The 12,283-nt window shown below is 54.1% G+C and overlaps 1 protein-coding gene across 3 annotated transcripts in view; it reads left to right on the forward strand.

Moving 5' to 3' along the window:
- The first annotated feature begins 913 nt into the window (after nt 1-913).
- Nucleotides 914-12,283, forward strand: part of EPB41L1 (erythrocyte membrane protein band 4.1 like 1) — a 119,178-nt gene continuing 107,808 nt past the window's right edge. For 2 of the 3 annotated variants that reach the window (XM_053671292.1, XM_053671295.1), the window contains exons 1-2: nt 914-1,016; nt 1,708-1,790. The gene's annotated coding sequence lies outside the window, so the exon portion shown is untranslated. Of the gene's footprint in view, nt 1,017-1,697; nt 1,791-12,283 lie in introns of those variants that run through there. The other variant, XM_053671293.1, reaches the window with a different exon arrangement.

The following is a 12,283-nucleotide window of genomic DNA, read 5'->3' on the forward strand; positions in this document are numbered from 1 at the left end:
GTTCTGGTCATTTAAACAGTTGCCTCAAATTCAGGGCTGCTCATGTCTGGCCTTCGGGTAGTTAACAGTGCAGGCTTGGGAATCAGCTTCCGGGGTTGGATCTTAGCTCTGCCACTTTGCAAGCTACATAGCGTCTTTGTGTTTTAGTTTCCTGGTGTATAAAGTGGGGATAAGACTAATCTCTTTCCCACAATGTTATTGTGGGATTAAATGAGTCAGTGCAAGTGAAGCTCTTACAACAGTGCCTGGAACACAGCAAGTGCTCCAAACACACTAGTTTTATCATTCATTGTAACTCCTCCAGCCCCCAGGCCACATTCAGTCCTGTTCTGCAGCCTCCGCCCCCCCTGGTTCTGCTCTCGCCTAGTTTGTAGACGTCCCTCCTTGATTTCTTTTGCTCTCAGCTGCTCACTTGGCACTTAGTACCTGTACTGGAGGGAGGAATGTAGTAAACTTCAATAATCGTTGGACTGTATTGGCCTGGTGGGGAGACCTAACACAAGCTTCTCATCTGGAAAGTGGGGATAAACACAGCTGCTACATAGGGCCGAGGTCAGGACTAAGAGAGACAAAGGAGTTGAGAGTTCCTCCACTTAAGTGGGCCTTTTCTTACCTCCTGACTTCCAGTAATACCCAGGAAGGTGCATGCAGGACACTTACTTCCTGTCCCTGTCCCCCCCACTCCGTGCTTTATTTAGTGCCCAACAAAAAAGGCTAGGCCCATTATTCCCTGCATTTCTGGAGGGCCCTGCACTTCCCAGGAGCCCTGGGGCAGGAATTCTCTCGGTTTCTTCATCTGTGGAATGGGGACAACTAATCCGTGCCCCACCTTCTCCTGCTGCTCTTTCGGGCTTGCTGAACTTGGGTTAGTTCCTCCCTTCCTGAAAGAGCGCCTACAAGGGCTGCGGTGGTGATTTAGAAAAGCTCTTTACTTTGGGTGTGCCAGCGCCTGTCGACGGTGGGCGTCGGGTACAGCGCCAGAGGCCAGCGCTTAGAGACCTCCAGAGGGTCCAGAGGTACTGCCACCCAAGAGGGGGCTGGAACGGGTGGCGTGATCTTCTGAGAGCTCCCGCCACGGAAACAATGGGAGGGCAGCGGGGAAGCTGGTGGGCGTCGGCCAGGTCCGGGCTGGAGGTGTTGGAGGCCGGCGAGCTCGGGGCCCGGCCGCGGGGTTAGCCCGGGGCACCGGGCCCAGAGCCCAGGCATCCCCGCCAGGGAAAAGCGAGGTCTGCGCGAGCGAGCGGAGACCCGGGAGGAGGCGGGGGCGGGGGCGGGGGCGGGGCCGAGCCCACCCGCCGGGCGGCGAGGCCCGGGGTGGGGGGTCTCCGCTTCCTCGCCCCGCCGCTGGCCCCCGGCCTCTGAGCACGGCAGGGGCTCAGGTAGGCGCCGGCCGCGGGGCCCACGTGGGGAAGCGGGCGCAGACCACCAGCGCCAGGCGGGCTCGGGGCTCAGCCCCCTCCCCTCCTCGCCTTCCCGGGCCGACGCGGCTCCTCCCGACGCGCGGCTCCCCCGGCCGTTCGCCCCCCGCCGCTGCTCCTCGCTCGCCGGCCTGCGGCTGCCTGGCCGGCCGGGATCCGCGCCTCCTCGGGCGGGCCTGCCGGGGCGGGGCGGGCGGGCGGGGGAGACCGGGCGTAGGGGCGGGCGGGCGGGGAGGGGGCCGAGCGCTGGGGGAGGGAGCGAGCGAGCGAGCGGGGCTTTTCTGCGCAGCTCCAGCCGCCTCGGAGCCCACCCGGCGGCCGCCGGACGCACGGATCGCGGACAGACAGCGCCGGAAGCCACGCCGCCGCCAGGTTAGCCGTCCCCGCCGCCCTCCTCTGGGCCAGCGACCCGCCGAGGCCCAGCTCGTGTGTGCGTGTGCGTGTGCGTGTGCGTGTGTGTGGCTCGGTCTCGGCTCCTCGAGCGCTAACCCGCGGGCAGACGGGCTCCCGGGTTTTGGACGCCACCGGGCAGGCGGCGGGCGCCCAAGGCAAGAAGCTCGGCTTCGTTCCTTTGACCAGATGCTGGCGCCGGTGTGTGTGTCTGGACCCACGTCGCCGGGTGTGTGTTGGCTGTGAGCGCGCGAGTGTACGTGGGTCAGTGCAAGTGGATGCTCGGCGTGTGCGTGTGTGTATGTGCCCCGGGTGTGCGTGTGTGTGCATTCGTGTGTGTGCCCCGTGTGTCTCCGCATGCCTGAACTGGGAGAAGGTGTGTGTCTGCGTGTGTCTCTGTGAATGTGTCTATGAGAGGGTGTGTCCGAATGTGTAGCTGAGTGTGTGTACATCTTGATGAGGGTGTGTGCCGGTGGCTTCGCTTGTGGCGGGAGCCTGTGGTGGGGTGTGTGTGTGTGTCGCTGTGTGAGCGCCAGTGTGACTCCCCATGTGTGCGCGTGCAAGGTTGGGTGTGCACCCGCGAAGCCCCCGTGTGCGTGTGTGCGGCTTTGTCTCCGCACACCGGGCGGAAGGGGTGGGGGTGGCGGCCGAGGCGCTGCCGTCGCCGGGAGCAGGGCACCTGGCCTGGGCAGTGGGTGGCGGTGGCGGGGGAGCGTCCTGGGGGGGGGTGGCGGGCGGAGACGCCCTGCTAGCAGGTGGGCAGCCACGCCCTGGGGGCATGAGGCAGCGTGGCTGACAGCCGGAGCCCGCATACCCGGTCACGCTGGAGCAGAGGGCGTGTCCTGCCCGAAGCCCGGTGTGTGTGGGGTGGGAGTGTGGGTGTGGGGTGGTGGTGGTGGCAGTGACAATGGGCCCCAGGCTGGTGTCCCAGTCAATTCAGGAATCCATTTCCTGTCTCGGAGCTGGGACCATCGTCCAGGGCCAGGCTGTCCTGGCCAGGTCAACCACACTCCCCTCTCCCCCCTGCAATGAGAGTGGAATCACATCTTAGGTGCCCTGAAAGGAGCAGGGAGGACCACTCTCTTAAAGGGCCAGCGCCCACCCCCACTCCCCCACCCCTGCCCCCACCAGAATCCCCCCTCAGGAAACCTGCACTTTGAGAGAGGTCTCTGGTGTGTAAGTACCCCTTTTCCCATTGATGCAGGGCATGCATTTCTAGATCCATAGTCTGTGTGCATGTGTATGTTCTGTGTATTTCTTACACAGAATTTTCATGCTTAGGTACAGTTTATCAGTGAACAGTGAATGATGTATTTCTTGATGCATATGTGTTTTTATAAATTCTGGTATATTTGTTTTTATCTACATCTAGCTGATTGCGTATTAGTGAGACTGTGCATGTGCATTTGCAAGAGAAGTGGCATTTTGCTGCCAACTGGAATAGGATAGAAAAATTTTGTCCAGGGCCATTCTATTTTAGAAAAACTGGGTGAAAAGGTGGTGGGTAGATTGGGGTAAGACTGGATACAAGGATAGAGAGAAACTGACACTCTTATGGGAGGGAGGAGTTATTCTGAAAGAAGTATATTCAAGTGCAAGGATCCTCCCTTCACTTCCAGTTCTTTTCCCCTATAACTTCACCTCCCCCTCGGCTGCCTGGTTTGCCAGGATAAAGTGCACAGGATTTAGAGTGTAAAGGGAGGGAGCTGGGAGTGTGAAAGGAAGGAGGGTGATGGGTGGTAGGATTGGAGGCCTACAGCAGATTTCAGCAATTCTGAAAATGTTTCCCTGCCCAAGGCAGCAGAAGCTGGGAAAAGCTGAGCTTGTTGTACCCTTCCCTGAATTCCTTTCCCAGGACCAGAAAGGCCCCGAATTCAGGAGCCCTGACATCTGAGCGACCAGTCTTTGACTTTGGTCAAACCCTGTATGCGTTCGCTTGTTCACTCAGTACATTTTTAGTGGGCTTCTCTTATGTCAGTCTAAATTCCCTAAGCCTCAGTGTACCTGGCTGAGAAGCTATTAGGCTGGATTCTGGGATTTTGAGGCCCCTTCACTTTCTCAGAATGCTAGAGTTTGTCTCATTGTCACCCAGAGTTAGGAATCTACCCTTTTAGCCCTGGAGGATGCTGGCCATGGTCTCCACTCTCCCCTGCCCCGAGCCCCCATATACTCTAGTCCAGAGCCGTGGTTCTCAGCATGTGGTCACCCCATCAGCAGCAGCAGGATCACCTGGGATCTTTTTTGGGAAGATAAATTCTTGGGCCTCATGGCAGACTGACTTACTGAATCAATAACTTTGCTGGTGCAGCCCAGCAGTCGGTTTTAACAAACAGATGATTCTGGGGTACTCTAGAGCTCAAGAGAAGTGCAGACAGAATCAGAACCTCCTCTTGGCTGAAAGACCTGGAAGGCCACCCCTGCTTCCTCCCACACACCTACCTGAAGTCGCCTGCAACCCTAACCTGGCAGATAGCGGTACTGGTTTCAAGTCCCAGGTCTTCCTTGTGATCTTGGACAAATCACTCCTTCACTGAATGGTGCAATGACTCATCGACAGTGTCTGTGCTGGGCCAGGTTCTGGACAAGAGGTTTCCGGCTCTGCTCAGTTTTTCCACTCCTTACCTTGACCTCCAAGACCTGCAGGATGGAGTCTCTGTCTACCCCTCTGGAAACCAGCCACTCAGGCCTTCTTTTAGGTCATCAATGCAACAGGAATTCTTTCGCCACTGGGATTTTGCACACGCTGTTCCCTCTGTCTAGTACACTCATTCCCTGCTTCTTATCTTTGTTAACTCCCACTCTTCAGATTTCAGCCCAAGAGTCACTTTCTCGGGGCACACTGGGCTTCACCAACTCCCTAGGCTCAGTCTGTTTTTTCTGTTATACGTTCTTAGGGCCTCCTGTATTTTATAGTACTTGTGAGAGTTTGTAATTATACATGAACCTGTTAGTTGTTCGTTTCCTCTCACTGGATTGCAAATACCACCTGGGAAGGAAGTCGATGATCAGTCTTCTAGTGCCCCCCACTCAGTGCCTGGCTTATGATTGGTGTTCAGTGAATTTCTTGAATGAATGCCTTTATAGAATGGGAGACGGTACTAAACGACACCCCAAGTTTAGATATTACATTGTAATATCTAAGCAGACCTCAGATGTTTTTGAAGCACATTAATCTGTCTCTTTGCTGCATCTTGTGGCCATAGATTTGAGCCCTCACTGTGCCCAGGCCTGTGCTGAGTTCTGCTCAGGGGAAGGCAGAAGTAAACTGTTTAGGAGACACAGCCCAGCTTGTTTTCTCCTCCTGGATTAGGATCCTGCAAGAAAGGGAAAGGGAAGAGCATTGAGTTAAGGAATCTAAAGATTAGGGTCCCTGCCTTGGTACTGACTGCAGACAAGATACGTCTCCTTTCTTGCTTGTTTCCTTTTTTGTAAACTGAGGGTATTGGGGTGGACTGAACACGTAGTTGGGTTACTAGCACTGGCTCTAGAGTCATTTGGGCTCGCTACATGCTATTTGGGTGACCTTGGCCAAGTGACCTTATCTCTTGGTTTCCTCACCTGTAAAACAGGACCAATGGTGGTATCTGTTTCGTAGCATTGTATTGAGAACAAAATGAGGTAAGATACAAGGAATGCTTTTCACAGTGCTAAGCACATAGTACACATTTGGTAAATGTTAACAATTATTGCCATTATGGCTGCTCCACAATTCAATTCAACATTCTTGAATGCCTTTGCCAGTCCTAACCTAACAGAAATAGAAATGAATACAAGTGTTCCCAGGCTGGGCATGGGAGCAGACAGGTAAACGTGTGGTGTACAAGGTGCCAGGATGTGGCTGCTCATGGAGGCAAAAGCTTCGTGGGGGAGAGGGATGGTTTTTTTGGAACTGATTTTTATCTTCTGGGTAGTTGGAGCAACATGTGCAAAGGCACTGTGGCTTGTTAGGGCAAATCCGAATAGTTACAGGTGATTGGAGAAGGTGGTGAGTGATAGGGATGTGTGGGGTGAGTGATTGGATATAAGGCCTGAGAGGAAGGTCGGGGCCAGTCTGTTGCAGGCTGAAAATCTTGACCTACAGGTGGTGGGGAATAAGGGAAGAGGATGGGTCTGATTTGAATTTCAAAAACATAGCTTTGCAGGTGTCTTTAGAGGATGGCCTGGGTGGATGTAGGGATGGGGGTGGGGGTAGAGACTATTGACCAGGAGACCAGGCTCAGAGGGTGTTTGTCTGTCTGATGGAAGGGCCCAGTGGGGTGGATAGAGGCCTAGAACATGGAAGAAGCACAGCGGATGGACTTCAGGCCAACCTGGGCCAGGGAGGTGAAGGAGAGATTACAATGACTTCTCACAGGCCCCCAGGCCTGCATTAACCTCTGAAGCTGATGACTGGGAATTTGAGAATTGGAATGTGAGTTCTCGGTCTGCAATGGACTCCCAGTATATTACTTTCCTAGGGTTGCTTAACAAGTACCATAATCCAAGTGGCTTGAAAAAGTAGGGATTTATTCTGTCACACTTCTAGAGCTTGAGGCCAGAAATCAAGATGTTGGCAAGAGCCAAGGCCAGGGGGGCCTAGTTGGTTGGAGCATTGTCCAGTATACTGAAAGGCTGTGGGTTCGATTCCTGGTCGGGGCACATACCTGGGTTTGGGGTTCGATACCTGGTTGGGGAGCCTACAAGAGGCTACCAGTTGGTGTTTCTTTCTCCCTCCCCTCCCCCCCTCTCTAAAAGCATGTCCTCCAGTGAAGATTAAAAAAAAATGTCAGCCTTGGCTAGTATGGCTCAGTGGATTGAGTACTGGCTTGTGAAGCCAAGGGTCGCTGGTTCAATTCCCAGTCAGGGCCCATGCCTGGATTGCAGGCCAAGTGCCCAGTAGGAGGCATGCGAGAGGCAACCACACATTGATACTTCTCTTCCCCCTTTTCTTCTTCCTCCCTTCCCCTCTCTCTCTAAAAAAAAAGTCATCAAGTTTGCTTCCTTCCGAAGGCTGTGAGAAGGGAGTTTTTCCCTGCCTGTCTCCTAGCTTCTGGTGGTTGCCAGCAATCCTTGGGGCTCCTGGTTTTTAGCAGCATCAGCCTTCTGCTGTCACATGGCTCTCTCCCCTCTCTCCCTGTGTGTCTGTGTTATCTTCTCTTATAAGGACACCAGTCATAATGGATTTAGGACCCACCTTAATCCAGTATGACCTCATTTTACTTAACTAATTACATCGGCAAACACTCTATTTCCAAATAAGGCCACATTGTGAGGTTCTGGGTAGACGTGAATTTTGGGGGGAAGGACACTGTTCCGCCCAGCACACACAAGAAGATGAAAAGAGTGCCGGTCTTAGAGTCCCACAAGCCCAGGTCCCAATCCAGGCTTTGCAGTGGAATAGCCCTGAGCCCTCAAATAGAAAACAGTTGTTTTCCTCACTTGCCTCTTCTGTGAGGTGGGGACAGTAGTGTCTGCAATGTCATGCTGTGGTTGTGTGCCTTGGTCATGATGACAGATGGGAGCAAGCCTCATGAGCTGGCACGCAGTTGGCACACGATACTTATCACTTCCCCTTCGGCTCCCCCTTCTCTGCACTTAGGAGCTGGGACAAGTCACTTCGATCTTGCTTCACTTTTCTCATCTGTCAAATGTGAGTAATTACCCTCCAGCTCTACCTCTCTCACCGGATTGTGACTCCCGGGGGATAATGAGAAAGCTCTCTGTGAAGTGCTTAAGAGTTTGTTGCTGTGATTTTTAATTATGATCGTCATCATCATAATAGCCCTTGGCCATTGCCACGTCCACTGCCTTCTCAGCAGAGCCCAGCAGAGCCCACTCCTCTCCGAGGGCAAGCCCTCTTTGCCCCTTTGTGCTTGGAGGTGTCCTGGGAGGCATCGCTGCTGTCAGAGTTGGGAGGACCTCAGAGATGGTCCTTGCCCTCCATTGCCCTCATTAGCCAGAGGAGGGGAACATGCTCTGAGAGAAGGGACTCCTAGAGGGTCACACAGCAGGTCAGTGACGAGTGGGACACCTTGTCTGTGGCTCTTGCTCACAGTCTGCACAGTGCTTTTCCCCCAATTGCAATTGGAGCCTCAGGAGCAGGAGCTGGGGCAGGTAGAGGCCTGGAGAGAGCTTAGCACAGGGCCTGGAGGTGGGGACCCGGAGGGAAGAGTCTTGCTGAGTCAGGACCAGAATCCTGAGCAAGGGGGCCCCTGAGTCCCGAGTGAGCAGGCAGTGCCCCCACAGGCTGGAGGGGCAGTTAGTCTTGTTCTCTCCGCCTGGCTTTGGCCCTGTCTGTTTGCTCCAGCCCGAGGAGGCCACCAGGGGCTGGCAGTGCAACTTGCGGAGGCAGAGCTGGAAGTAACCCAAGGCTTCAATGTCCCTATTGACAGCCAGGGCGGTGCTCTCAGCAGGCAGTGTCCCTCTTAGCCTCCCCTTGGCGGGCCTAGGAAAGCTCTGGAAGGGAGAGAAAGCTTGTCCTGTCTTGGCAGTTTCCCTGAAGTCATCCTTCTATCCCCTCAGCTGGGGGAGCCAGGCTCCTCCTCACCCTTGACTTTTCTTAAACTTGTCTTGTTTCCGTTCTCAGTTTTATCTCACTCTTCTGCCTTCCCCTCCTCCCTCTCTCCATCTTCTGTCCAGATTAAAGGTCTAAAGATAAAGCCTCCAGATCCAGTTCAGCTGGGTGGTTTTAGGGTTGCTTGGGGCCACCTCAGAATCGGAAAGCCTAGTCCTCCTTGGCAGAGGCTCACTGGCAGCTGATATACAACTGCTTCCTGTTGATCGGCTTACCACGTGCCGGATCCTGTGCTCAGCGCCTTCACACCTCTGTCTTTTAGTCCTTGCGCCTACCCAGGGAGGCGGAGATTAGCTCCCCATTTTATTAAAGAAGGCTAAGTAACTCGCTCAAGGCCTATCGGGTCCTCAGCCAGCAGGCAGCACAGCTGGGGTTGGAATCTAGCGCCATCTAAAGCCTGCAGGTGTGCTTGAGTCCTTCCTACACTGTCCCAGGTGGGGCCTGTGAGACCATTTAGGGGGCCTCAGAGGGATGTGCATTTGCTCAGATTCGGAGAACAAATTCTTGGCTCAGAGGGCAGGGTCTCCAGTCCAGGTCTCCTGTCTCCCAGGCCTGTGCTGTCACCCTCACAGAGACTGACACTGAAGTGTCAGTCATGGCGCTGGCCAGGACTCTGAGCCCATCTGGTCCTAGGCACCTGCCCACCTGTGGGACAGACCCTGCATTGGGGCAGGTGACAGAGCAGGTCAGAAGGCACTTGGCTTATTTCCCAAATATTGTTTTGTTACTGGCCACCTATGTTTTTCATAGGTTATCTTGAGTGTTCCAGTTAAATACTTATCATCTGCAGAGGGTGATAGTTTTTTCTCAGACGGGTGGGGGCTTGGTGATCCTCTATCAGGCTCAGTGATGGGGAGAGGAGGAGGAAGGCAGAGGCTGGAGCTCAGAGACCCAGATTCAGGAGCACCCTAGTGCTGGAAAGGAAAAGGGAAGGAAGCCGGAGCTGACAGGCTGGAGAAAGGGAAGGAGCCTTGAGGCCAGGATTGATTGGAAACCTCCGCTCACCCTAACTTCAGCCCAGGAAGCCAGACTCCCTCCCAGGAGGGGCTGCTGATCTTAGAACGGCCCTGGAGAGTCTGGGCAGCTGCCGTCAGCTTGCTGAGTGTCTGCCCGCTTCCACCATGGCCATGCCCATGGTCAGCTTGAGCAGATGGCTCAACCAGAAGGGACCTTGATTAATGAGCAGTGGCTTTAAAACTTTCAGCCACAGAACCCTCTCTTCCTAGGCAGGGAGCAGAAATTCAATATGTGAAAGGAGAGCACTCAGCATCTCCCCCCACCTCGAGGTTCCCTAAGGCAGGGCTCCCCCAAGAGCAGCAGAAAAGAGCTCGCTAAAAACACTCTCCTCCAGGACTCACCCAGAGAGTCAAACTCCGCTGCTCCCTGGGAGGGCGGATCTGTAGTGAGGCCCTGGAATCAGCCCATTTTAACAGGTTCTCTGCCAAGGTGACTGGGAGACAGAGGTTCTCAGATTGTCCTTGGAGAATGCTGATCTCACATGTTCATGAACTTCTGAAATGACATAGTACATACGTTTGAGAATATGGTTTGATCCATAGGCACCACCTGACTCTCTGAGTCACGACCCACAAAAGTTTGAACTGCCGTCTTCAGGGCCGGCCGTTTTACAGAGTGGGAGCCTGAGGACCGGAGAAGGGTTACCTGGGAGCTCACGTCAGAGTCAGGTGTCGAAGACAGATCTCTCCTACCCCTCGGCACAGTGCTGGTTTTAAGTGACGATGCTGACGGACTGTGCACTAGTTCCTGTCCCTCTCCAGGCCCCAGTTTTTCCAGTTGTAAAATGAAGGTTGGACAAGATAAGCTCAAGGTCCCGTTTAACTTTGATATGTGGTTCTGGAAGCCAGGTCTCCTGGTACCCAATATATATTCTTTGCCCTTTTTCTTGCTGTTTCCCCAGCTTCACCCCCCTCTAGTGGGACCACCCCGCTTCTTTTAGTGTCTCCCATCTTCAGAAATTTCCTGCAGAGCCCAGATTCCAGCTCCTTGAGGTCTTCCTGTCAAACCACACGCCCAGATGCTCAGCCCTCTGCTTCTTTCCATGCCCATTCTCCATAAGTAAGTCTGGTGCCTGCGAGTCTGGGGACGCTCAAGATGGCCTCTCTTCAGAGCCGGACACTTGGGGCCAGTGCCAAGGGGAAGGGTTTAGAGAATGTGTCTCCTGAGGTTCCTGGGACACACCCAGTACTTACCTGTGTCTTTGCCACAGGTCCCTGGGTTCCTCCCTGCCAAGAATGCCACCCTCCCTCCCTGCAGTCACTGTTGAAATCCTGTCTGGGTTTTCAGGGCTCAGCCTAGGTACCAACCTCTGTTCCACAAAGCCTTGTGAGCCCTCCCATCCCCACCACGGCAATGAGAATTTATCTTTTCCTTCTTTGCATTCTCTCAGCAGTTTGTCTGTTGTTTTTTTTTTTTCTGGACACAAGTTCTGTTTGGCCTTCATTGTATCCTGGGACGTGGCTTGTTTCTCTTGCTAGATTGTGGACCCTAGGATGTCTCATACCTTATTGTTTTTTCCCCTAGCATTTAGCAAAGAGTTTTGCAGAGAGCAGGAGCTTGATAGAAGGCTGTTAAGTTCTATCCGCAGAATCTGCCTCTGGCCCTGGCGGGGCTGGTTTGAGCCCCCGTGGTCCCTCACTGGCGGGCCATGGCTTCTCACATGTCCCTCCCTTTATCTGTGGATTGGAGGAGGCCAAGTAGGGTAGTGGGTAAGCACTTAAATTCCAGTCTTGACCCTGCCGTTGCCTGGCTGTGTCCATTACCTTGGACAAGTCACTTCTCCTCTTTGAGTCTCAGTTTCTTCAGCTTAAAACAGAGGAGCAGAGATGACAAATCTGTTGGGGACTTGGGGGGATTAACTGAAATGATGTGTGTAAAATGCTGAGATCTGAGCATTGAAAAGAACAAATGGTTATAATGCATTATTTTTCAAGTATTGGTTGTTGTTATTGGAGTTGCAGCAGACACCTACTGTGTTTTGAGCATTGTGCTGGGGGGCAAGAGTGAGAGACAGAGAAATCATTGCGGAGTTCTTGGAGCCCAGGGTCTGAAGGTCAAGTAGGGGCTGTTAGACTCTGTTACGGCGAGTAGCGTCTGGCGGAGACACGGCTGAGTGACTTGAGGCAGGGAGACAGGTATTCCGTGGAGGGAAAGGAGGGGGCTCCAGCCCGGAGACGGGGAAGTGGGGCACGTATGTGGAGAGCTATGGGAAGAATGCAGGAAAGAGCAGAGTGGAAGCAGAGGCAGCTCCAGAATCTCCACAGAGAAGGGGCTTAGGCTCAGCACCCCAGGTGGAGGGGGAGCTTCAGGATTTGTTTTGCTGAGAAGAATTTGAGGGATTGATGGCTCATGATGCCACTGTGAGAATGAGAGAGAGAGACTGGGACGGCAGGGCAGAAAAATCAGGGCCTTGTGGAGGGGACAGTGGGGACCAGTGAGCAGGGAGGGCCTTTGTCCCTCTGCCCAGGCTTGAGCGGAGCTGAGAAGGGTTGGGGGCGGGCTCTGGAGGCCCAGGCCCCTGCAGGCTTACCATGGGGCCTGTTCCATAGTAACAGGGCAGCCTGCTGACCTGGCCAAGGTGGAGATCTGAGCTCTGCTCTGTCTGAAGTTAAACTGATCCCAGAAATACCAGACTAAATATCAGAGTCGGCCTGCAGGAGAAGCCACTCCCTGCTTCCAATGTCGTTGCCCCCATGTTACACAGTTGGGAAGCAGAGGCTCAGAAGGGGGAGCCTGCCTGAGTGAACTGGCCACAGTGTGTTCAGCACCCACCCCAGGTGGGCTGTGGACCTAGGCCTGTGTTAAGGTTTGGGGCAAAAGGGTAAGGAGAGGGGTCAGGGAACCCAGGAGGGGTATAAATGACAAGCAAATGTCATTTGGAATAATCCGTTGCCAGGATGTGAGT

This window comes from Artibeus jamaicensis, unplaced genomic scaffold, assembly GCF_021234435.1.
Source record: "Artibeus jamaicensis isolate MK-2021 breed Jamaican fruit bat unplaced genomic scaffold, CSHL_Jam_final contig_685, whole genome shotgun sequence".
In the NCBI taxonomy this organism is placed as follows: domain Eukaryota; kingdom Metazoa; phylum Chordata; class Mammalia; order Chiroptera; family Phyllostomidae; genus Artibeus; species Artibeus jamaicensis.